The sequence below is a fragment of the Eptesicus fuscus genome, chromosome 15, assembly GCF_027574615.1.
Source record: "Eptesicus fuscus isolate TK198812 chromosome 15, DD_ASM_mEF_20220401, whole genome shotgun sequence".
NCBI lineage: Eukaryota > Metazoa > Chordata > Mammalia > Chiroptera > Vespertilionidae > Eptesicus > Eptesicus fuscus.
In genome coordinates this window covers 66,364,942-66,391,457 of record NC_072487.1, presented here as the reverse complement: position 1 = coordinate 66,391,457, position 26,516 = coordinate 66,364,942, and positions in this window count along the sequence as shown.

Here is a 26,516-nt window from a genome sequence, read left to right as displayed (position 1 = left end):
AGAGAAACACGCTTCAAATTGTTCCAATCAGTCCTAATCCAGCAGAGTTATTAACAGAGCTCTACCCTGGTGCGACTGCATCTGCTAACTCGAGATAATGATTTATATCACAGTTTATGGAAGTTCCAATTTGTCCTAATTCAATAAGTGAAACCCAGCAAGGCAGGCAGGAGACATACACTATGCTATCACTGGAATCCCCATTTCCTTCTCCTCTCCCCACCGCACTCAGACCTGGACGGCTAATTGTGCATCTGCTTGCCAAATGCTTTGCTTTGTGGACCTGAGGGAGGCAGGCAGGTGAGTACCAGTTCTCAATCACACCCTTATGCCTGAAAGATCCAGCAGGAAAGAATGTTTTGAACAAAACTGACAAGGTGGAATTATACAATTAGATGTGTCTTGGAGGCCCCTGAATCTCAGGGCTCTTAATCTGGAAAACATGTGCCCTAGGTTAGAAAGCAGTGATCCCATGAAGACTACAAAAGTGTGTGTGTGTGTGTGTGTGTGTGTGTGTGCACTGCATGTGTGCAATTTTCCCTCCTGGGGAGAAAATCCACAGCTATTACTAGATCTCCATTTGTTCTTATGTCCTAACAAAAGTTTGAACCAGTGGCTGGTCTAATCCACTATAAAAATGAGGAAGCAGAAAGTGGATGTTAATTTCCCTCAATCACATTTAGTCGAGGCCCCCTAATAGATTCTGATTTGACCCCTTCAACACTGTGTCTTAGAAAAACATTTATAAATAACTTCCATTTCCATTTTTATATTAAAAAATCTCATACAGTGAAAATACACAGCAGAGCACCAACCACTGAGCAGTATAGGTTATTCTTGGGACATTTTAATATTGCCTAATGGAAGTTTCACATAGCCTGTCTCTGTCCTTCTCTTCCCTTACCAAATCTAGATTCTCAAAAGTAGGAATTCTTAAACTATGGTTCAGGCTAAATCCTGCCTAGTAATTTTTATGTGCCATTAAATGTCTAGCAATGGTTTGGGTGTTTCAAAATTTTGACATAAGTAAATCAAAAGAAGAATAGTATTTTGAGAGTAGTGAAAATTATACTAAATTCAAATTTCTGTGTTCACTAATAATGTTTCATTGCAACACACATTCATCCTTGTTTAGGGTTGCTTTCTTTCTACAATGTTTGAGTTGAGTATTTGCAACAGAGACCTTATACAAGTACCTACATGATATCCTTGATTTTGTCTGTTGGCCCATTGAGCTTCAATTCTTTTGTGATGATGAGAATCACCTAGAAAACATTTAAAACCAGACATTTTGGGGACCCTAACATTCTGATTCAGAAAGTCTGGGGTGCAGCCATGAATTTTAATTTCTTACAAACTCCCAAAGGGTTCTGACACCTCTGGTCAAGGGGCCTCATTTTCCTCTGAACTAATAAGAAAATGAGCAGGGATTCCAGGCAAGGGGAGTGATGAGATGGTACTGATCTCATCTGGATTCCCTTCACAGTACCTGGTCTGAGTTTCTCAGCCTCACCCCATACCCACCCAGCTTGACCCTGACAGATACTTGACCTGCCATTGCTTCTTGGAGAAAATTAGGAAGAGAACCTGACACAGCTGGATTACATTAACCAGGCAGATGTTTATTCATTAGATGCATATCACACCTTTACTCAGAGTTTGAATCCTGAGCTTAAAATATATATAATTATCCAGTCACGAAAATAACCACTCAGCATCGAGCCTTTAAACAGAATGAGGGAGGAGGGTCTGATGAACATTGAGGGTATGAGAGAAAAAGACTAACAAAAAAGTTAATAATGAAAGCCTCTATTTTAGAAGAACTGAATTCCAATTTTCTAAAATAGAAAGTTTTATTTACCACCATTGCCACCCCGATCTGAATCAAATGTGTTTTTCCTTCTGCATTGCTGTTCTGGGTAGCACGATAGTTTTTTTTCCCCTTGCGCATCAGTGTGGTGTGGGGAGAAAAGTGTGGGCTGTGGAGAGAGAGAGTGTATGAATTTGGCCAAGTGATCAAAACACTGAGCTCAGGTGCAGGAGTGATCTACTTGTTTCCATTTGCTTGGGAATTCTGCAAGTTGGACACTGAACGTCCTGTGGCTCTGGAATCCTTTACTCCTGGGGAAACCAGAGAGTTTGCACACTGTGGTTGCCACACCGCTGAGAGAAAAACAAAGCAAAGGGTCATATTTGCTAGTTTGTAGGGTTGCTGTGAGGGTAAACAATATAGCACCAATCACTGAGCAGGCAGCTACGGGAGACTGGTTACTCCTCCCTCTGTCCTCAGGTCCTCATGCTGCAAATCCTCCCCCTCAAGTACAATCCACAACCCTCAGACTCTCATCTCTGTAGAGTTTTCCATTTAGCTACCAGCACCCTAGGATCCCACCTCTTTTGCCTCAGTTCAGAGCCCCACATCACTTTGGCTAAGACCCTTGTCTGAGGTTTTCAGCTCGTCTCCCCACCTACATTCTCTTTCTATCCAACACATCTTAGAGAGAGCTCCTTCTGAACTGTCAGTCAAACCACATTATTTTAGAGTTGCATCTCCTTCTAGGACCAACCTACCTGAAGCCGAAGTCCTAATTGCTCCATAGGCCATGCAAAGCCCTCTGCCTGTCAGAGGTCACCTCCTTTAATGTCCAAAATGCCTGCTAGAAGCCTATACTTCGGTCTCAGTGGCATATTGGCTGTTTCCTGAATGGCCTCAGCATTTAAATAAGTGTGCGTTTCTAAATTTGCAGAGCTTTGGCTTACCAGCATTTTTAAAGACCAAAAGGACTGAGTAAATAAAGGTTGATATGTCTTCCCCAGTCCTCCTTTATATTCTACTTTGTTTGTTTTTCCTTGACCTTGCTTATTCAAGCCTGGCCCTATTTACCTGCATCCTCAACCTTTGCTTAGCTTGCAAGGCTGGATTGCTGTGTTAGCCAGTTACCCAGCCACATTTACTTTTCTCTCTATCTTGTCTCTTCTAATCAGCTGCTCCACTAGCTGTTGGCTGGCACAAAGACTATCGTGCTAAGTGCACATCTGTTCACATCTGGCACACAAAGAGCTCTAGGTCACATTTGTACAGGCAGCACAGCTGGCTTCACAGCAGTCTGGGGAAAGAAAAAAAACAAAGCTCTGTCCTAAAAGTTCTCCATATTTGATCGACCACAGTCATTGGGGCATAGCCAGCTGGCATTCAGCTTGGCACAGGGAGCAAAGAATGAGGCAGGTTAGGATCAGGGAGCTGGCTGGTGTCAAGACTTTATCTCTTTCTGGTTCCTTCTGGACATGAGCATAAGCTGGTGAGAGAAGCTAGTCGATCTCATTGTCTTGCAGGGTGCCCTCTCTCCGTTTGCAGAGAGCAGTCAACGTTAGGCCACTGTTTCTAAGCAGCAACTCTCACCGTCCTCAGCTTGGGAGCATTAACAAGAGCAGGCCATGTTGCAAATGACAGGCATTTTGATGGGCGTTCCTTACTCTGGCCCCAGGTCTGAAGTAACAGATTGGAGAATGGAAGCCAAGGTTCTGAGCCCTGTTGGGAAGGTCAGAGCCTCCCTCTGGTTTACTGGGGGCTGGCTGCTGGGACTGAGAGGCAAGGTGGCACCTTGGCAAGTAGCCAGGAAGACAAAGGCCGGTGTAAATGGAATCCAAAATATGAGGTTGTACACAATTTTTGCACATAAAAATGGAAGTTGTTTGTAAGTGCTTTTTGGGGACACAGTGTTGAAGGGATCAAATAAGCATCTATTAGGGGGCCTCAACTAGATGTTCTCTAAAGTACCTTTCAATCTTGACAAAATGGTAATTTAATTTGTTTTCTATCAACGTACATATCTAGAGGTCCCCATCCCCCATTCTATTGTTCTTTAATTTGTATACGGTAACACTTTCTAACAACTTTTCCCTCTGCTGCTTCTCCCAGATGGACCTTTCAATAGGCTGAGCAGCTTAATTCCATAGACTATGATTCAGCAACAGGAGACAGGGCCCCCAATACCTTCCTTGGACAGGGATAATGTCTGACATTTCACTATTTAGGAAGATTTGGAGTTTTTTTACTTGGAAAATTTTGGTCCTTGAGTGTTCCTGTCACTGAGTAGGCTTCACACACCAAATCTTGTGAGCTTTTCACCATTTTACCTCCCCAACTCTACCAAAAGATTGAGTATTTGGTATTAATCAGAGACCAACCTCAATAGATAAGGATGCCATTCTCCATCATCTAGTTTTTTTTATTTGATGATAAATGCTATTTGAACCATAGACATGGTCCAAGGACATGATCTTCGTCCTCAAGACCTACTTGAGGCGATAGAATGCTTATGCACTAAAAACTAACCAATCATTTAAGTCAAAAGAATGACATAAGTAAATGATTATATAGAATTCCAGAGGAGAATGGGGGAAGGTCAGAAAATACTTCCAGGAGGAGGTGGAGGATGAAGTGTCTTGGTCACATTTAATTCGTATGTGAGAAGCTTCGGAGAGGCTACATACTCGGGAATTTACCAAGCAGCATGGAAGGAGATCACCTACTTGATATGACACCCAAAACAAGCAACCATAGCAAAAAGAGGTAAGTGTGACTACATCAAATTGAAAAGCTTCCCCACAGCAAAGAAATAACAGAATAAAAAGCAACCTAAGAAATGGAAAAAAATATTGGCAAACCACATATCTGATGAGAATTAATATCCAAATTATATAAGGAACACCTACAACTCAATAGTAGTATCAAAAACAGAAATAGCAAATAACCTGATTTGCAAACAATTCAAGGACTCAAATAGATACTTTCCAAAAGATATGCAAATGGCCAACAGATCTATGAAAAGGCCCTCAACATTATGAATCATCAGAGAGATACAAATTAAAACTACAATGAGATTTTTACCTCACACCTGCAACAATGGCTATTAAAAGAAGGGGGAGAAAGTGCTGGGAAGAATATGAAAGAACCAGAACCCTTGTATAGTATTCATAAGGGAAATCATTATGGAGATTCATCAAAAAATTAAAATTAGAACATTCATGATTCAGCAACCCCACATATGGGCATACATCCAAAAGAAGTAAAATCAGAATATCTCAGAGATATTAGCACCCATATTCACATCAGCATTATTCACAAAAGCCAAGATATGGAAACAACCTAATGTCTACCAGCAGATGAATGGCTGAAGAAAATATGGCATATACATACTATGGAAGATTAACCTCAAAAATAGAAAGAAATCCTACCCTATGGGACAATATAGGTGAACTAGAGGACATTATACTATGGAAAATTAGCCATTCACAAATAGACAAATACTGTTATTTCATTTATCTGAAGTATTTAAAATAATCAAACTCATAGAAACAGAGAATAAAATGGTAGTTGGCAGGGGCTAGGAGTGTGTGTGTGTGTGTGTGTGTGTGTGTGTGTGTGTGTGTATGTGTGTGTGTGTGTGTGTTAGTGGATGGGGAGATGGAGAGTTGTTCAATGGGTATGAAGATTCAGTTATACAAAATGTAAAACTTCTCGTGATCTTTGTAAAGTATTGTGGTTCTGATTAACAGTACTTGTTGTGCACTGAAAAGTTTAAGAGGGTAGATCTCAAGTTGTGTTCTTACCACAATTAAAAATACGAGTCAAGGTTGCTGTGAGAGTAGATTTAAAAAGTTGTCCTCACCAAAAAATTGTAGTTATGTGAGGTGATGGATGGTAAATAAACTTATTATGGTAATCATTTGACAACATATACACATAGCAAATCATTATATTGTATGTTTTGGACTAATACAATGTTAAGCATAATATGCAAATTGACTGTACCTCTGCTACACCAACAAGCCACGCCCACCAGCCATGCCCACCAGCCAATCAGGAGTGAGTATGCAAACTAACCCCAACCAAGATGGCTGCGGCCACTGAGCGAGCAGGAGGGAGGCTTGGGTTTCCCTGACGATGGAGGAAGCCAAGCTTTCTGCACACCCTGGCCGGCTGAGGCCTCCACTCCAGGCTACAAAGTTTCAATTATAGAAGATAAATAAATCCCAACAGAAATGGCGGCAGCCATGGAGCTGGAGAGAGCAGGAGACTAGGGTTGCCCATGGCGATGGAGGAAGCCAAGCTTTCTGCACACCCTGGCAGGCCCAGGCCTCCGCTAAAGGCTACAAAGTTTCAATTATAGAAGATAAAAAAATCCCAACAGAAATGGCTGCCGCCATGGAGCAAGCAGGAGGCTTGGCTTCGCTCCAGGCTACAAAGTTTCAATTGTAGAAGATAAATAAATCCCAGATACCAGGGCCTCCACTTGGGTTGGTGGGGGCATGGCCAGCCTACAAACCACCACAGGCCCCTCACCCAGGCCACCCTATGCCCCAAGGGAACCCTCACCCTGATCCGGGACACCCTTCAGGGCAAACCAGCCGGCCCCCACCCGTGTACCAGGCCTCTATCCTATCTAATAAAATAGTAATATGCAAATTGACCATCACTCTAACACACAAGATGGCTGCCCCCATGTGGTCAAAGATCCTGCCCCCATGTGGACACAAGATGGCCACCAAAAGATGGCCAGCAGGGGAGGGCAGTTGGGAGGGACCAGGCCTGCAAGGGAGGGCAGTTGGGGGTGAGCAAGCCTGCAGGGAGCTCAGTTAGGGGTGACCAGGCCGGCAGAGGAGGGTAGTTGGGGATGACCGGGCCTGCAGGGAAAGGCAGTTAGGGAGGACCCAAGCCTGCAGGGGAGAGCAGTTAGGGGGGATCAGGCCTGCAGGGTAGGGCAGTTAGGGGTGACCAGGCCTGCAGGGGAGGGCAGTTAGGGGTGATCAGGCCTGCAGGGGAGGGCAGTTAGGGGCAAACAGGCTGGCAGGGGAGCACTTAGGCATCAATCAGGCTGGTAGGGGAGCGGTTAGGGGGTGATCAGGCTGGCAGGCAGAAGCGGTTAGGGGCAATCAGGAAGGCAGGCAGGTGAGCAGTTAGGAGCCAGCAGTCCTGGATTGTGAGAGGGATGTCCGACTGCCCGCTTAGGCCTGATCTCAGATCGGGCCTAAGCGGGCAGTCGGACATCCCTCAAGGGGTGCCAGATTGGAGAGGGTGCAGGCTGGGCTGAGGGACACCCCCCCACCCAGTGCACGAATTTCGTTCACCGGGCCTCTAGTCCTATATAATAAAAGGCTAATATGCAAATTGTCCCTTCGACTGGGAGTTCAACCAGGGATGTGGGCTGGCCAGCCACCTGCCCACAGCCCCTCCCCCCAGCCAGCCTGGCCCCAATCAGCCCCTAATCAGGGTGGGTGGCTAGACCCCACCAGTGCACGAATTCATGCACTGGGCCTCTAGTCTATAATAATAAAAGTGTAATATGCTAATTAGAGTGGATGTCCTTCTGGACGACCTTCTGGACAAAACCAGGGCTGTGAGGGAAGCCTGGGTCCTGGGTGCCTGCCAGCGGCCAGAGGGAAGCCCAGGTCCCAGATGCTGGAGGGAAGCCCGGGTCCTGGGTGCCAGAGGGAAGCTGGTGCTGGCAGCTGGGGGAAGGAAGCCCTACTCTTGCATGAATTTTGTCCATCAGACCTCTAGTGTTTCAATAAAACTGTTGCAAAAAATGTCAATGAAATCTAAACATGAAGTTGGAGGGTATGGTGTCCAGGACCAACACCACTACTTTACTGTCTCTAAGGACCACATTTTGTGTTTCTTTTTCATCTAAAAAATGGAAATAATGATGCAACCTATTTGTCAAATAATTTGGAGACACATCAAATAGACTGAAGTTAAAATATAAGTACTGTAATAAAAGTAAAGCAAACATAAACTTAGTGGTTAAATATATAATCCCTGGTATCAGATTGTTTTAGTTACTAAATTATTTTTAATTGAAATATCACTCACATAGAAAAATGCACAGTCTTAAAAGTAGGAATAGGTCAGTAAATATCTCCTACATATCCAGAAGAAAAATACAGAGAGCTCATTAGATAAATGAGGGGAAAGATTTAAACAAACATTTCAAAAGTAATGGATGTATTTAACTTCATTAGTTATTAGTGACATACATATTAAAATGATAAATTGATAAAACTACACAGGCACCAGCATAGCTAAACTAAAAGGGAATATACACCATCAACATTAGCAAAGATGGAAAGAAATTAGAACTGGTCACCATTGTTGATGAGGGTGTCCATGGTTAAAACTACCATGAAAAGCTGCTTAATAGAGTTTGCTAAAGCTGGTCCTATGCACACCATGAGCCAGCAGTTTAACTCATAGGAAGTACATACATTTGTGCACTCCCCAAAGACACATAAAATAATATTTATAGCAGTAGAAATATTTTAACCCTCGGTGCATCAAAAATGTCCATCTACAGTACAATGCAGTGTGATATATCCATGTAATGTTATATTATGTAGCAACTAGAGGCCCGGTGCACGAAATTCGTGCACAGGGTTTGTGTCCCTCAACCCAGCCTGCACCCTCTCCAATCTGGGACCCCCCGGACATCCCTCTCACAAGTTAGGACCGCTGGCTACTAACTACTTGCCTGCATGCCTTCCTGATTGCCCCTAACCTCTTCTGCCTGCCATCCTGATTGCCCCCTAACCACTCCCCTGCTGACCTGATCACCCACAACTGACCTTCCCTGCCACGACCCGCCTCCTCTACCGGGACCTGCTTCCTCTGTGCGAGCTGGCAGAGATACCAGGACCGGCCTCCTCTGCACTGCACAGAGCTGTGGGAGCCCCCAGGCTTCACCATGTGGAGTGGCCACCAGGCCCCACCTTCGCTGTGCCCACAACCATCTTGTGGCGGCCATCTCGTGACCATGTGGCTTTTATTATATACAATGAGCAAACTTTTGCTAAATATAAAAACAGAGAAGAATTTCAAATAAGTAAAATTAACCCTGAGGAGAGAAGCAAGATATAAATTATTGCTCACTATATGATAACCATCCATGTAAAGTTCAAAAACAGGCAAGGTGAGTTGACAGTGATAGAAGTCAAGGTCCTGCTTACCTTTGGGCAGGAGAAGGAAATGCCCAGGAGAGGGTATGAGAGATTTTTCTGGGATGCTGTTTATGTTCAATATTTTTATCTGGATGTCAATTATATGTTGTATGGATTGGTTTACTTTGTGAAAACTCAAACTGGCTTTTAAATCCAAGTTCTGACTTCTAGTACCTGTGTTCACTTGGGCATATTAACTGAGCCTCAGTTTTCCAAATCTCATAAACAGAAGGCATGATATACTATATCATTGCCACTGAAATAGTAAGTGCTCAAGTCATCATTAGCTACATAATTAATCTATATTATTACCTATAAAGTGGGTTAATAAAAGCACTTCACTCTATAGGGTTTTTATGAATAGTCTAAACACAGTTACTGGCACATAATAAATTCTCAAAAATCATAAACTTTTATGATTATTAATGAAGCCTGAGTTTGTACAATTCCTAGGGATTTCCCAGAAAAGCTTGGTATTTTAAGAAACACACCTCCAGTGAGGCTTGTCTGAGACAGTGGGGAGGCACTACCTTTGGAGATACCAGCTCTAGCATGGGCCAGCATCCTCCCTTATCTCCTCCCCCTTCCACACTGCTGTGAGCATGCCCACACTCATGTCCACCTCTGTGTGGTGACCCAGATGGGAAGCATTCATTCTCCAGCCACTAGGGAGCTGTGAAAGCAGAGAATATCAAATACTCTCCAGGACCACCTATTTTGACCTTTATGTTTCTTACAAAGTCTTTGCTGGCCAGCCAGGGAATACGCAGGGAATGCCCTGCAAGTGGCTGTAGAACAGCAGGCTAACTTTGGAGTCAGACAGAACTGACTTTATTCCCTGCCACCGCCACTTACCTCATTATGTTGGTCACTTCATGAAAACTCTCTGAGCCTCATATTGTTTGTCTGAAAAATTAGCTTAGTGATAACAGTACTTACTTCTCTGAGTTTTCATAAGAATTAAATGAGATGGTATATTTAAATTATTGCATGGTTCCTGGGATGTATATTCAGTAAATGGTAATTCTTATTGCTGTTTCCTCATATTCTCAGTCATGACTATGTTAGTTTTTCCTAAATTAAGATATAATTCACAGGCCATGAAGATTGATGTTTGAAAGTGTGTAATTCAGTGGTTTTTAGTGTATTCACAAGGTGGTGCAATAATTATTACTATCTAATTCTAGAACATTTTTTAAACCACCACTAAGGAAAAATCCCAAAATCCTCGTACATCTTAGTAGACACTCTTCTGTTCCTCCTCCTTTCAGCCTCTGACAACCATGAATCTACTTTCTATTTTTATAGATTTGCCTGTTTTGAACATTCATAGAAATAGATTCATACACTACTTACTATGTGGCTTCTTGCACAAAGCACAATGTATTCAAGGTTCACCCACATGCCGATACTTCATTCTTTGTTAATGGTGGAATAATATTCCATTATATGAATACATCATATTTTCCTTATTCCTGACTATGTTCTTAGGAAAATTTGAAATAAGTTTAGGAGAATAAATACAATTTAATTTTTTTAATTAATTTTTTAATTTATTTTAAGATTGTATTCAATGTATTAAGGTGACATTAATGTTATATAGATTCCAAGTATATAATTCCCTAATAATTAAAAATCACAGATAACTGCTAATGTTCAGATTCTCAAGGTAGAGGATTATATTAGACCTAGCATTGAAAGATGCTATTGCATATTACTTAAGACCGCAGACTCTGGAGTCAGATGCCTGCATTAAAAGCAAGCTTCGCCACTTCGCACAATTTTCAGCAAATAATATAATTTCCTCCTGCTCAATTTCCTCATCTGTGAAATGGGAATAATAAGCCCTCTTATGTAGGTTTATTATGAAGATAATATTATACCTTCTCCTAGTTCAGGATTGCACTGGTGTTTCCCCATTTTCATTTTTCTGAGAAATAGTAGCCTGCTCAGATTTTCTGGGAATCATTCCCCTCCACCTCAGTGAAAGAGGGCCTCCCCATCCACCTCAATTGTTCGCCTGTACCGTTTGACCAGCACACATACATTCCAGTGCCACGTATCATCTACTACCCAGTGAGCATACAAGAAAATAGTTTTTTTAGGATGACTATACCTTGGACCATGCTGACCAATCCAGATGGAGCTGGATCTTAAATATTGATTAACATGCCTTCATTGGCTCTGTTTTGGTTTCAAACAATTAAAATAAATAAAACTGTTTTAAAGTAGTCTAAGAAGATAATAAATTATATATAAATAAGATAGGGTAATGACCAAATATTCCTACCTCTATCTCTATCTCTATCTCTGTCTCTGTCTCTGTCTCTATCTAATCTATTTCTATATCTATCCATCCACCTATTTTTCTGCCACCACAGCTTAAATTGGAACCAGTCATCAGAATCTGCTAAAATCAATTGAAAATGTCATAAAGCAGGAGTGCAAAAGTTGTGTAGAAGTCCTTGTACATCATTGATTCTCAAGTGGGTCCCATCCATTTCCTTCCTTTCCAGCAGCTTGTTCTATTGGTCTGGATCACCAGACTGGGAGTAGGTATCCTGAAGATCCATTGACTGCAATCAGCCATAGAGGAAGCAGTCACCTGTTAAATTTAGATTTCTTGAATCTGCCAAGAGTCTGACACAATGATAAACAGCCACCATTTCTAGTAAAGGTTGGGGAAGCTCACTCAGTCACTATTAATTGCTTTGTGGTACTGGACCATAGAAATGGCAGCAAATCTGTCCACAGCAATACCTCAGCATGGGAGATGGTCACCCATCTTGATGACATTAAGGCCATTTCATCCATGTCCACAGTGCTGGCTAATTGGCCACTCTGAGTTTTAGAATGTGGCTTTTTGAGTAGCTGAGGGTCTGTGGGAACTTCTTGGAAAAATCACTTACAAAGAGAATTTATTTTCTTCCTCACTATTGTTCAAGTCCTATAGGGAGGGGAGGCACTAGGGTTCTTTTTTTTTTTAACCTTCAGGGTTTTCCTTTGTTTGTTTTTTGTTGTTGTTTTAAATTTTTACCCTATCTATGCTCTTCCCAATGAGAAGAAACACCAGTGTATTTCATCAGATGTCAAGTCTCTGATTGCACCTTACTGGCTAGTGGGTGTGAAGGCTCACTGCCATTAAAATATCCCCCAAATGCTCATTCTCTCTCTGTCTCTGTCTTCTCCCTCTCCCTGTGTCTCTCTTTCTTTTCTCCGTGTCTCTGTCTTTATCTGTATCTACTTCTCTCTTCTCCCTACCTTGTAAGGACTACAACTACATTGGTAAGATAACAGATCTGAGATTGGATTTTGGAGGGTAGAAGAGAAGAATAGCAAGCGCTGGCCAAAAACAGCACTCCATATGTCTAAGTCTTACTGATTAGAAATTTTGTGGTCAGAGATTCATGTAAAAATAAAGTGTTATGTTGTTGAGCATTTGGAAATATTTCATACATAGATATTCTTTAAGAACTTTATTATGAAGGACTTCTGTGGTGTCAGAAAATACTAAATTATTTCCAAGTTCTTCAGCACAAAACCATTAAATGGCACCACTGCCACCTCACATTCTCACCATTTACCCTTATTTCTAAAACCAGCCTCTGGAGAAATGTCACTAGAACATTTTACAGTGAGAGATTTTGTAATTTTCTTTAATACAGATTTAAAAAGCTTGTGCCAGAAGAAAATATGAATGTAGTAAAACTAAAAAGGTAAAATATTAATACAATGGAGAAAAGACGCTGAGCACCTACTTTATTCTAGTCATTATTCTAGAAACTGGGATAATAATAGTAACCCAAAATATAATCTCCATTTTCACAGGGCTTACATTTTAGTGAGGTAGACAGGTAAGTGATTAAATAAGTAAAATAGCAGTTTAGATGATAAGGGCAATGGAGAAATGTTAAGTGGAGAAAGGGGCTAGGGCATTTGGGTGAAGGAGGGAATTGGACATTTTGGATAGGGTTTTAAGGAAAGGCCTCAATCCTAAAATGACATTGGAGTAAAGTCCTAAAGGAAGGAAGGGGAGAGGCACAGGACATCTGTGGCAGAGGTAATGGCCAACGGAAAGGCCTTCAGGCAGGAGTGCTCCTGGCATGTCTTGGGGAATTTCAGCTGGTGTGGCCAAAACAGAGAAACGCAGAGGATAGAGTTAGAGAGAAAACAGGATAGATTGTAGAGAGGAGTGGAGGCACAATCTAGTTCAGATCTTTTCCATCCAACTTTATTGAAGTCTATCTCATGTACAACAAATGCACATATTTCAGAGCCACAATTCTGAAAGTTGGGACAAATGTGTGTATTCATGTAACCTCTTGCATAATCATGACTTGAAACATTTCCATGGTCCCCAAAATGTCTCTTCTGTCCATTTCCCCAATAGCAGGATATTCTGATGTGGTTTCTGTCACAGTAGTTGTGCCTTTTCTAGAATGTATCCATCAGTATATAGTCTTTGTGTCAGGCTCTTTTCACTTAGCAATAAAAAGCAATGAACCCACAGCAGTATGGATGAACATCGAATGTGTCATGCGGAGTGGTACTTCCTGAGAAACTGTGCCAGAGTTTGTGTATCCATTCACCTGTTGATGGACCTTTGCACTGTTTCTGCTGTGGGGATATTAGGAATAAAAACGCCATGAACATTTACATAAAAGTTTTGTGGAGACATATATTTTAATTTTTCTCAGGTAAATACCTAGAAGTGGTGCTGTACTATGTGTTATGTATGTGTTTAACTTAGATAGGAAACAAACTGTTTTGCAAAAGGGATGCACCATTTTGAATTCCCACTAGCAATGGATAAAAATTCCAGTTGTTCCACATCCTTAGGAACATTAGATGTTGTCAGTGTTTATAATGGAGCCATTCTAGTGAGTGTCGAGTGTTTTTAATGTACATTTCTATGATGACTAACAATGTTAAAACATTGTATTTGTCGGCTAGAGGCCCGATGCACAAAATTTGTGCAAGGGGCTTGGCCCCTGCCATGGTGGTGGCTGCCTCTGCCTCAGCCCTCACAGCCCTGGCTTCACCTGGAAGGTCGTCTGGAAGGATGTCCCGTCTAATTAGCATATTACGTTTTTATTATTATAGATTGGTATATTGACTTTTTTGAAGAGTGTGTTCAGATCCTTTTATATTATGTTTAATGGTTATTTTTTTATTTTATAAAATTGTAAGTGTTGTTTTTCTATATATAATATGATATTAGTAATTGGACAATGTGTGTACCTCATTTTCATGTCCTTAATTGTGTCTTTTGAATAAGTTTTAATTTTAATAAAGTCTGATTTATCAGTGCTTTTCTGGTTTGTGCATTTTGTCTTATCTATAAGTATTTTTACTACTATAAGTTGGAAAGATTTTTTTCTAAAAGCTAGTAATATTTAGATTTATAATCCACTTTAAGTTTTTTATTTTGTTTTGTTTTGTATATGATATGAGGTAAGGGCTAACTTAAGATTTATTTTTTTCCATAGGAATACCCAGTAATTTGAGCAGTATTTGCTGAAAGTAACATACTTTATTTAAATGCCTCAGCAATTTTTAGAAAATCACTTGACCATATATGTGTGTGTGTCTCTGTCCTTATCTAATCTCTGTATCTGTGGTTATGGGAATGTCACACACTTTTATTTATTGTAATTTAAGTATAAACCTTAAAATATGATAGTGTTAAATCTTAAAATCTTTTTCAGCTTCTATTATTTGAGCTATCTTTGTCTTTAATTTCTAATGTAAAAATTTAAATTAGCTTGTCAATTTCTACAAAAAGCCCTGATGAGATTTTAATTGAGATTGCATGAAAATTATAGTTAAATTTGGGATGTCTTAGTAGTATTGAGTCTTTCAACCCGTTAATATTGTGTATCTCTATTTATTAAAATCCACTTTATATTCTCTTAGAGATATTTTATAGTTTTTATTGTATGGGTCTTGTATATGTTTAATTAAATGAATTCCAAATTATTTAAAATTTTACATGATATTGCAAAACAGTTATTTTTCTCAATTGCAATTATTTTTACCAGTGTATAGAAATACTTCTGATGTTAGAGCTGACTTTGTATTCTGCTGTTTGATCAAATCCCTTCATAGTTCTAGTAGCTTTTAAACATTTTTCTTCTTTTATTCCTCAGGTTTAGACTGCTGATACATGCTGAATAGAAGTGATAAGAACACACAGTTTATATATATTATAAACCTCATAAAACTATTAATTTTGATTTAAAATTAATTATATTTAAAATTAAGTTGAATATCTTTTTATTTAACATTTCTGTGCCTCTCACTCCTTTTTATAGTTCCATTTTCCCATCTGATTACCTTTCTCTTCTGTCTCAGGAACTACCTTTAACAATTCTTTCAGAATATGTTTGCTGCAGGCAAATTTTCGTAGCTTTCATTGAAAGAAGCATTTTTTTTCATAAGATATGGAATTCTAGGTCAATTTTTGTTTTCTTTCAGGACTTTAAAGATACCATTGCTCTTTCTGTGGAGTCTATAATTTTTCAGACATTCTTTTATTCTATTATTAATATGTCTTTTTGCCTTTGTCATTCTTGAAATTTTTTTCTTCATCACTGGTTTTCAACATTTTTAAACATATATTTTTTATTGACTTCAGAGAGGAAGGGAAAGGGAGAGAGAGAGAGATAGTAATATCAATGATGAGAGAGAATCATTGATTGGCTGCCTCCTGCACCTGCCCCCACTGGGGATTGAGCCTGCAGCTCACAACCTGGGCATATGCCCTGACCAGGAATGGAACCATGATCTCATGGTTCATAGGTTGATGCTCAACCACTGAAACATGCTGGTTGGGCTCATTTTCAATGATTTGATTGTGATCTGCCTTGTTATAGTTCTCTTTGTTTTTTTAGGAGAAAACCTGGTTGTTTTGTTTGATTTGTGTTGTGTGTGGTTGTTTTTTAAATTTGTTTTTGTTTTGAGATTCATGGATTTGTTATTTATGCTGAATATGAACATGAACTAATTATTTCCTTCATCATTTTTGTCCTCCTTCCTCTTTCTTTAACTTTATTGAATTTTAACTGCCATGCTTGGTACTGTTCTATGGAATATTGATGCTGTTTATTTTTTTCAACCTTTTAGCTCTTTGTGCTTTGGTTGAGATAATTTATCTTCCTCTGTCTTTTAATTCAATGATTTGTCTTCTGTTGTTAAGTCATATTGATATTTTGTTTCAGGTAATGATTCTCTCTTTATTGTTTCTACATATTTATTTAATTCCTTGAGCATATGTGTAAAATTTGTACTAGCTAATTAAGAGTTATTGTCATCAAATTCCATCATTGCTTGCTATTCTGAGTCTTTGTTGTTGACTATCCCCCCCATCCTGTGTCACTTTTTCCTGCTTATTTTCATATCTAGTAAATTTTGACTGCCTGCCAAACATTGCAAATATTACATTGCTGAGGGCTGAATTCTGTTATTTTCTTTAAAATATGTTGAATGTAGTTTGATGCAGTGGCTAATTTATCTGTGGATCAACTTGATAATTTTGAATCTTTTAGAGCAGTCATTACTCTACAACCTAAGTGTGACCTTCTTGGGGTCTTTACTGAATGGTCTTTGTGTTCACCGAATTTTCTCCATTCAAGCTGGGGGGCTGTTAAATAACTCCTAGCCATGTATGATCTTAGAGATTTTTTTCAGCTTGCAGCTCTCGGGTTCCTTTTCTGGCAGTTCGCTCTTGTCATGTGACTTTCTGGTATTTAATCCTATATCTATGCAGATACTATTCAGCCAAGACTCAAAGAGTGGTCTAGACTGAGTTTTGCTTTGTATAGCTCTCTCCAAATTCTTTCCTAAAAATTCTAGCCATTTCAATCTCCCTGAATTCTGATCTCTGTCTCCTCAACTCAATGGACTCACTAGACGCTTGCATATTGGCCAGAAAATATCCTCTGTTCAGAAAGTATGGATGATCATAGATCATACCTTATTGGTTTTTCTTCTCAGGTGTCATAATCTATATCACTTATTTGTCCAATATCTGAAAAAAAAGTTGTTTCATATCTTTTGCCCAGTTTTCTGGTAGTTTAGAGCAGGAGGGAAAATCCTATAGCTGTTACTCCCTCATGGGTCAAAGTAGGAATCCCTCAATCAAGTTCCGATTTTACCACAGGGAAAGTCATTTGAACCCCCTAGGATTTAGCATTGACATTTGTAGAGTATGATTGATGGCTTTAATGTTCCCATCCTGTCCTGACACAATGTTTTTATAACTCCTTCCCATGGCTCAATGCACAAACAGAAGAGAAATGTGATAAGCAATGTAGTAGAGTCACTATCAACTTGGTTGATTTTCAACTAGATATATATTCCACATTATGTGTGTATGTGTCTTGTGGGGGAGTGGGGCGGATGCTGCTAGAGAAAGCAGGAGACCACAAGGTAGATAGTCCATGGATATGAGTAAGTAAGGCAGTGCTGAGGTTTTTGACGATTTGGAGAGGAATCAATTATAATGCATAGGTATAAACTTAATGACCTTCAAAATGCTGGTTATGTTTGCCAAACCTATTACTCTAAGACTTCCCAAGGTATATTAAGGGAGTCTCATAGACTATGCTCTATCCTCAACTGGACAGCCAGCATCCCTTCACATCACACATCAGTACAACGTTGGCATATACAAAAGTGAACAGAATATAGAAAGAAATATGAGGATGTGTGAAACCTACTCTTAGTTTTGCTCAAAATTAGCTATTACCATAGACAAGCTAACTAGTTAACTTTCTTTTTTTTTTTAATATATTTTTTTTATTGGTTTTTTATAGAGAGGAAGAGAGAGGGATAGAGAGTTAGAAACATCAATGAGAGAGAAACATCGATCAGCTGCCTCTTGCACACCCCCTACTGGGGATGTGCCCGCAACCAAGGTACATGCCCTTGACCAGAATCGAACCTGGGACCCTTGAGTCCACAGGCCGACGCTCTATCCACTGAGCCAAACCGGTTTTGGCACTAGTTAACTTTCTAACAGTTTCTACATCTATATAAAATACATAAAATTACCTTCTTTATTTAACTTATAATTGTTTACTTTTAAAAATGACAAGAATAAGTTGCTCTTATAAGCTATAGAGAAAGTATAAAATATAATATTAGAAATATGGCAAATATAAGTACGAGCCCTTTAAAATCTATATGTCTAGCCAAAACCGGTTTGGCTCAGTGGATAGAGCGTCGGCCTGTGGACTGAAAGGTCCCAGGTTCGATTCCGGTCAAGGGCATGTACCTTGGTTGCGGGCACATCCCCAGTGTGGGGTGTGCAGGAGGCAGCTGATCGATGTTTCTCTCTCATCGATGTTTCTAACTCTCTATCCCTCTCTCTTCCTCTCTGTAAAAATCAATAAAATATATTTTAAAATCTGTATGTCTAATCCCGTGGTCGGCAAACTGTGGCTTGCGAGCCACATGCGGCTCTTTGGACCCTTGAGTGTGGCTCTTCCACAAAATACCACGGCCTGGGCGAGTCTATTTTGAAGAAGTGGTGTTAGAAGAAGTTTAAGTTTTAAAAATTTGGCTCTCAAAAGAAATTTTTATCGTTGTACTGTTGATATTTGGCTCTGTTGACTAATGAGTTTGCCAAACACTGGTCTAATCTGTTAATAATTATTCTATTTTGGAATGTTTCTCTGGCTCTCCAAATGTGTATCTGCAAATTCCAGGAAAATAACTTTCCTGAAAATGTCATGTTGAGATGCTGAGTCTAAAACTTGTCCATGTAACTGGAACACAAAAGTGTACATGTGCATGCCTATATGTGTGCTGGGGGTCTTGTCCAGCATCTGGAAGGGTTCAGGAATCTGGAGAAGGGCTACAGTAAATTATTAAAGGGTCTAGAGATGAAACATAATTTTAGAAGGCATTTTGGGGAGCCAGAGAAGACTTAACTAAAGAAACCAAGTCCTGAGTCTCCGGACCCCTTGCTCTTTATTAGCACAATTTGTCCTACCTAAAGCAAAGTAGATATACATATCAAAGGCAAGTTTGGTATACAGGGGGAACTGTCTTTGGCTGTTCAGGTGTTTGGCCAGTAGGAGGCAATAACATGTAAATTGAAATGCCCTCAGCTGTCTGGCAGCAAGCAATCATTTATGCATCCTTTTCAGGTTAGGGGAAATGCCCTCAGCCATTTCCAACAGGCAATAACATGTGATTCAGCCCTGCTGAATCCCCAAGTTCCATCAACCTTTTGATGAAACTTCTTGCATGTTTGACGTGCTGGAATTAGCTTACGACATATGTGTGTATTGCCTGGGTGCATATATGTATATTTCATGAATCAGATTAGCTGAGCTTCCAAGAAAAGAAATCTTGATGAAAATCAGAAAGTTCTCTAAAAATAGTAAAATTATTAGGTACAAAATAAGGTAAAAATATATTTAGAGCTTATCTAAAAATAGAGTTATTTGCTTCAAAAGATATCTGTTCCAACAGAAATATCCTGGGAAAATTAGTGGATGATTTTTAACTATCTTGATTTCCCATGTGTTTGGTAGGGAAAATACAAAGTGAAACTTCAGTATTCACTTACCAAGATTTTGGTCCCCCCCCCCCCAATACACAAATATATTACAGTGAGGACAAGGGAGAATCTCCTCTCCCCGGACTCAGTGTATGACCGCTAGAATGGGAAGAGTATGGTCAGCACAGTATGACAGGGGAAAGGCAACACAGAGGTCAGTAGAACTGAGTTAGATGCCAGCTCTGCCACTTAATCTTGTGACTGCGGTCAGCATCGCCCCTGCTTCTGGATTAATTGCCTTGTCTGAAAATTGGAAAAGATGTTCTAGATCAAGCATGTCAAACTCGCGGCCAAATGAGGCATGCGGTCAGCTGGCCGCGAGTTTGACATGCTTGTACGGTTCAAAGGCCTGTTTAAGACTCTGCTGTACCCAAGCCAAATTTCCTAGGGGAGTCCTAAGAAAACACCCCAAACATCTACCCCAGGGCACCTAACATTCTGAAATACTGTTGTTTTTTTTTTCCATCTGGATTTAACACTGATGATGCAGACACCTTTGAAGTTTAAGTATACCAGGAATGCCCAAACAGCACTGCTTACACTTTAGTGTGTATATGTTAATCAGACCCCTTTACTTTATAGTAAAGAATACAGAGCGACACAAATACTATGTGACCTCCAGGTTATCAGAAATTTGCGATATTCGGTCCCTCTACATATAGACCCTAAAATCCTGTGTTTATATATCACTGGATTTGCATTCACAGAGTTGGTCTTAATGGACTCTCGTGAACTTCTTGAGTAGATGCTCTCATTGGGGAAAATGTGGTTTGGGTAGGAGGGACCTCTGATAGAATGGCTATAAGGGGACAGGGGTGGGGGTATTCAGAGCAATTGTCAAGATGGGACAGGTGAAGCTGTTTCTGGGATCAAGACAGTTCGGGCTGTGCAATGCTTAGGGTAGCACTAGATCTATAGCTACGATGCTTTGCTAAATGGTAAGGAAGAATCAGTGTAACCTGGGTCCTGAGCAGTTATAATTAGATATACAGTATGTTTGGATATCAGTTACATGTAATATATTTAATAAAAATTAAACTTATTTTGCAAATTATTTTACCATTAGACTGTGACACTGATTCATATGGCTAACTCATGGTAGGTTATTAAAAATATATATCTGTTGAATGGGAAACAAAGCATAACAGGCTTTTTGGTCAGTTCAAAGCTATAATCTATAGGTATAGCTATCTCACCTAAGAAGAGGGGAATTTCCTGTTAATTTTCACATCTTGAATACTTAGTAGTTTGTAGCACCCCATGTAGCTGAGTAACTGAAGAAAGTCAAGTCTCTGGTTAATAACAGGTAAAAAGAAAATCTTCAAAATATATTCAAAATTTGACCATCTCACAATCATCTCTACAGCTTCTGTCCTGGTCTGTGCCACCCACCACTGTGGCTAGTCTGGATTAAGGCAGTATATTGCAAGTGTCCCCCAAACAGTCTCTTTGGTCTTTTCACAGCAGCCAGAGTGACCCAATTAAAACAAAAATCAGATTATATGACACCCTTCCCCAAACTCTCTGGTGGCTTCCCTTTCCACTCCAAGGAAAAGCTAACAGCCCAAATCCAGGCATAATCTGACTGTCAGTTTCTCTGACCTCCTCTGCAACCTCTCTGGACTTGTCTACTCTCTGCAGGCATGAGTCTGCCCTGCCTGCTGTCCCTCAAGCATACCAGACACATGGCATCCCTTACACCTGTTCTCTCTCTACCTGGAATGCTCTTCCCCCAGATTAATTTACTTTCATTCATCTCTGTGGGGTCTTAATTGGCCCCACTCAGGTGTTCTCTGACCACCCACTTAGAATTGCCATGTTCCCATACTCCTGATCCCCTTTCCTGCTTCATTTTTCCCTGTAGCATCCATTGCCTTCTAAAACATATTTTATTCATTTTTCTAAATGGTTGGTCTCCCCCTTTATCCCCCAATAGGCTGTAAACTGCTTAAGAACATGCATTTTTGTCTATTATAACTCGGCTGGCAGAGGCCCTATTACTAATAAGCTGTCTAGCCTATGAATGATACATGATATGTATACAGTATATTGAATAAATAGGTCAATGAGAAGGAAAAGGGAAGGGGCAGAAGGAGGGAGAAATGAAGAACAACGATTGCCTGGAAGTAGCATTTTGAATTACCCTAAGAGGAGTAAGCTTTGCCTGGGAACATAAATTGAGACACTTATTGGGCCGGTGCCCTGCAAGGGCGCAGCCAGTGCCTCAAGTCAGAGGTTAAGTGAGTTGCTGCCTTGATTTAGTGGGAGCTGGGCCTAGAGCCAGCGCGCATGCTCCTTTACCTCCTGGACGCCCTCCCCTCCCCCTCCCTCCCCCCTCCGCCACCGCCCCACAGGTGCACTGTCTTAACCATGAACAGTCTTTAGCCAGCTTGTGGAATTGTTCCCTTTATCCCGAGTTTGCATCTTAGAGGTAGAAAGCTATAGAAAATGTAAGTTACAGCCCTAACTGGTTTGGCACAGTGGATTGAGTGTTGGCCTGCGGACAGAAGGGTCGCAGGTTAGATTCCAGTCAAGGGCCCATACCCGGGTTGTGGGCTGGATCCCCAGTGGGGGGCATGCAGGAGGCAGCCAATCAATGATTCTCTCTCATCATTGATGTTTCTATCACTCCCTCTCCCTTCCTCTCTGAAATCAATAAAAAATATATTTTAAAAAAGTAGGAAAATGTAGGTTACAGAGGTGTAAGAGTAAAAAATAACAGTTAAAGCAAAATCTTTTATGTACACATTTAACTCTTTTTTCCTTAGGATCAAAGGAGTCTTTTTATGCTTCTTCACTATTAATAACCACATTCACAGGGAGGTGACGGACAATTCAGCCAGGACAGATCACGTGCTCACAACTGTAAGGCGCTAAGCAGGATACAAAGTCAGTTCATGACACAGGTCTTAGTATTTTTTGTTTGCTTATTTTGTTTGTTATTAATCCTCACCCCCTCACCTGAAGACATTTTTCCAATTGCTTTTCAGAAAGTGGAAGGCAGGGAGGAGGGGGGAGAGAGAGAGAGAGAGAGAGAGAGAGAGAGAGAGAGAGAGAGAGAGAGAGAGAGAGATCAATGTGAGGGAAACACATCAAATGGTTGCCTCCCACACATGCCCACAGTTGCCCCTACCAGGGCCAGGATGGAACCTGCAACTCAGGTACCTGAATGGAACCTGTGACACTTTGGTCCACAGGCTGATGCTCTAACCGCTTAGCAGCAGGAGCTAGGGCAAGTTTCTTGGTCTTATTATCTCACTGATGAAGTAGAAAATAAAAAATAAAGAACTTGGGGAAAAAACATGCCTTCATTTTTTACAACCCTCCTGCAAAATATTCTAGCATGTAATATCTATTTTCTCAAAAAATATTTTTAGGATGACTACTATTCTGAGGGATGGGATGGCAGAGCAAACTCTGTTTTCATGTTCTCTAGAGAGGGAGTGGGGGAAGAAAGTGAAAATAAAATCTTTTTAGAACCATCAATTATTAATGATTAAAGGGACCTTGGAGTCCCCCTCTCCTCCCACCAACACTGCAATAGAAACATGTAACAACTCACCTATTATCACACATTATGTGACTACAATGGGGTAGGAACCCAAATCATGGGAGTCTCAATTTGGAACTATTTCCCTGTGTTGTGCTATTTCCATACACTATGCTGCATGTATTAAAAAAATCAAAATTTAATGTTATATTCAAATAAAACCTGGAAGTGCCACAGAGAAGAGTTAAGTATGTCTTTTCAGTGATATAAGGGTATATACCCAACCCAAAGAAGTCAAGAGGTAGAAAAGAGTACATTAGTCAAGAGAACCTATCCAGGTTGTTTGAGTCCAGAAACTCTCATCTTCTCATGAACTATATTGCCTCCAGACCTAGAATTTACAACTTACAGACATGGATATTTCGTTGGGGGTAATTTGATTGGAACATCTCCATAAAGGGTAGATTGAGTGGATTCGAAATCAGATGGGAACATTTGGTCCTTCCAAAAAGTATTACTGTATCACTGGCATTTTGACAAGGAGAAGATTGAGTCTCCTGGTATTACAGAACTACAAAAGGGTGGACCTGGATTTGAACCCAGATCTGTCTGACTCCAAAGCCCAGCCCCTATAGAGAGGATACACTGAAGAATTGGGAGACTTATATAAAGGACAGGGATGCTGGAATTGCCAAAAGCACCCTTCACCTTCTGGCTGAGGTCCTACTTTATAGAGGCTTCCATAGGCAGGCAGGCAGCTGGAGTGCCCAGCATATACTAAATTCTCAATGCATGTTTATCAAAATTGAATTATGGTATAATTGGGGCAACTATCATCATAATTGTTTATAATAACATAATAATAGCTTATACTATTAAGTAACTTTCTCATGATCTCAGAATATTATCTCTAGAACCTAAAATGTGCTGTTAATATTATTTACTTGTATATTTGTCCCTCTTACTAAATTTGAAGACTCTTAAGGAGAGACAGAAGGTATCATTTCTCTCTAAATCTGCTACTAGTATATTCACTCCTGTAGTAGACAGTTAAGGGGGAAATGAGTTCATGTCTCCAAGAGAGATTCGAGGCAAATATTAATTTTAGAAAACGGAGGCTCCGAGTGACTAGGTACTTTTCTGCCAACCTAGTAAGTGATGAAGCTGGTATTTGAATTAGAGTTTTCATTCATTAATGTAATCTTCTATTATTTATATTCCATATTCCAGAGTGCCATATATTACCTCTCTAATAGAAATGAGAGCACTTCTCTCTCTTGTTCTTACCTGGCCATTCCAACTTCCAGTCACCTGGATGATTTTTAAAATATGCCTGGGCACACTGTCGCATTTAATCCCTTCTCTGTCCCCTTTTCAAGTCTCCCAGGTCAAAGATTTTGCAAAGTCCCTGTAATTGTCAGATAAGTAAAACCACATTGCTCATAATTACCAGTCACAATTCTGTGTAATTAGTGTCCCCTCTCCTTTATGACGCCAAATAAATACCTGCTCCTGTCTCAGCCTGGGAAAAAGCTAGGTTGGAAATGTAACTGCTTTGTTGCTCTCTGTGTAATTAACTACCATTAAAAGCCACTAATTAGATCGTAAGTTTTAAATAAGTTGCCCTAATTACCTTTGGTACATGGTGCATTGAGTCGGGAGGGCAAGTCCTTCAGAGCCAAGAAAACTTGGCTCTCACTAAGAAAATTAACGGGGCTATTTGGTTCCTTCCTTTCTTTCTTTTTTCCCCCATTCATAAAGGGAAAAAATGAGAATATAGGGAATGGGATGGATAGAGGCATGGGGGAGGATTGTGGGTAAAATGTGTATACCCAGGCACAACCACCCAGGGAGTATCTCATGCTGTCTCTCTGCAAACTACTCACTTGCATGCAAGATGGAATGATAACAAACTTTATCTTAGGACAGTCCTGCCACATACTAAGTGCATATGTGGTATTGGATAAATGATCGGCTGAATAAATGGGTGAATAGAAAAATAGATTACAGACAACATGGTATGATAGTTAAGAACCTCAATTTTGAAATAAAAACAATGTATAGGTTTTAATTTTACCACAGATAATTACTAGCTTACTTAGGGAAACTCTCTGATACTATGCTTTCTCATTTTTAGTGGGGGAGATACCGATTCCTACAACCCAACTTGTGGTGAATTAATAACGATACTTTCCATATACTAAATTCTCAAAACATCTTATCAGTGATGATGATGATGATGATGATGATGATGACAATGATAATGATAAAGAGGATGATATAAAATGTGCAGTTTAGAAGTGTTCCAATGAGCTCTGTTACTGAAGCTATTATGTGCTTTTTTTATTTTTATTTTTTTGTCCCAACATACTTTATTAGGCCTTTCCCAATATAATCACAATATCAGCCTTCATTCACAAGCAGAAACAATCTACTTCAGAACATCTGTTAGGCCCCTGGTTAGTCCTATAGTAATTAAAGAAGAAAATACAGTCCTTACTCTAACCAGCACATAATTCGAAGAAGCTACAGGTGTCTAAACAAAGGCCATTTGCTCTATAACAGAGGGTTTTACAAAGTATGAGGAGGAAGAAAGCTCAGGAGGACATCACAGAACAGGTAACATCAATGAGCCATTTATTGACTCATTTGTGTCTTAATAAAAGTATCTAATATATGACCACAGTCACAAGGAGCCGAAACAGCAATAATGATAATAGTAAGAACAATAGCTAACATTAATGGAGCAAGTATTATTTGCCAGAATCTAAATGTGTTATGAATACTAGTTGATTGATACTTACAAGAAATTTGCAAGTAGAGACAAGAAAATGGAGGTTCATAGTGATTTTAATATGTGCCCACATTTGCATACGAACATTTGCAAATAGCAAAGCCAGTATTCAAACCTGAGATTCTGCTTACAAAACAGTTCCTAGACCCTACACATACTACCATGGTTAGTAAGGGAAAGAGTTGGGTTTCTTTTACTTTTGATCTGAACATCAGGAGAATCACTGTCCCTCTGGGAATTTCCCCCTCAGTTTCTCGCTCTGGGAAGCAGCTCCGTAGGCCCATGAAAGTCAGTGAAGGACTCGATGTCCTCTCAGGAGCCTTCCTTACTGAACACTTTTCTACTGGATTTTTCCTGCTGCTCTAGTATTGTGTGTGCATGCCAAGCCGTCGCATGCATTTAAGGTTTCTCTGAAGCCAAGACAAGTCTCACACCTTCAAAATCACCTGGCAAGAGCCTCAGCTTGGGCTCCATGTGACTGACTGTTCAGTTCAAATATTCAGTAGAGACATGGTAGGGTCTCTGAGACTATATTTGCATTTCCCCTGGGACATAATGCAATTGCCTCAGATGGGATCAGCTATCCACTGCCAGCTCTGAGGTTTTGATGTACTTGTGTAATTCCTTCCCCTTGAGTGTAAACTAGGACTAGTTCCGTTTTCTAA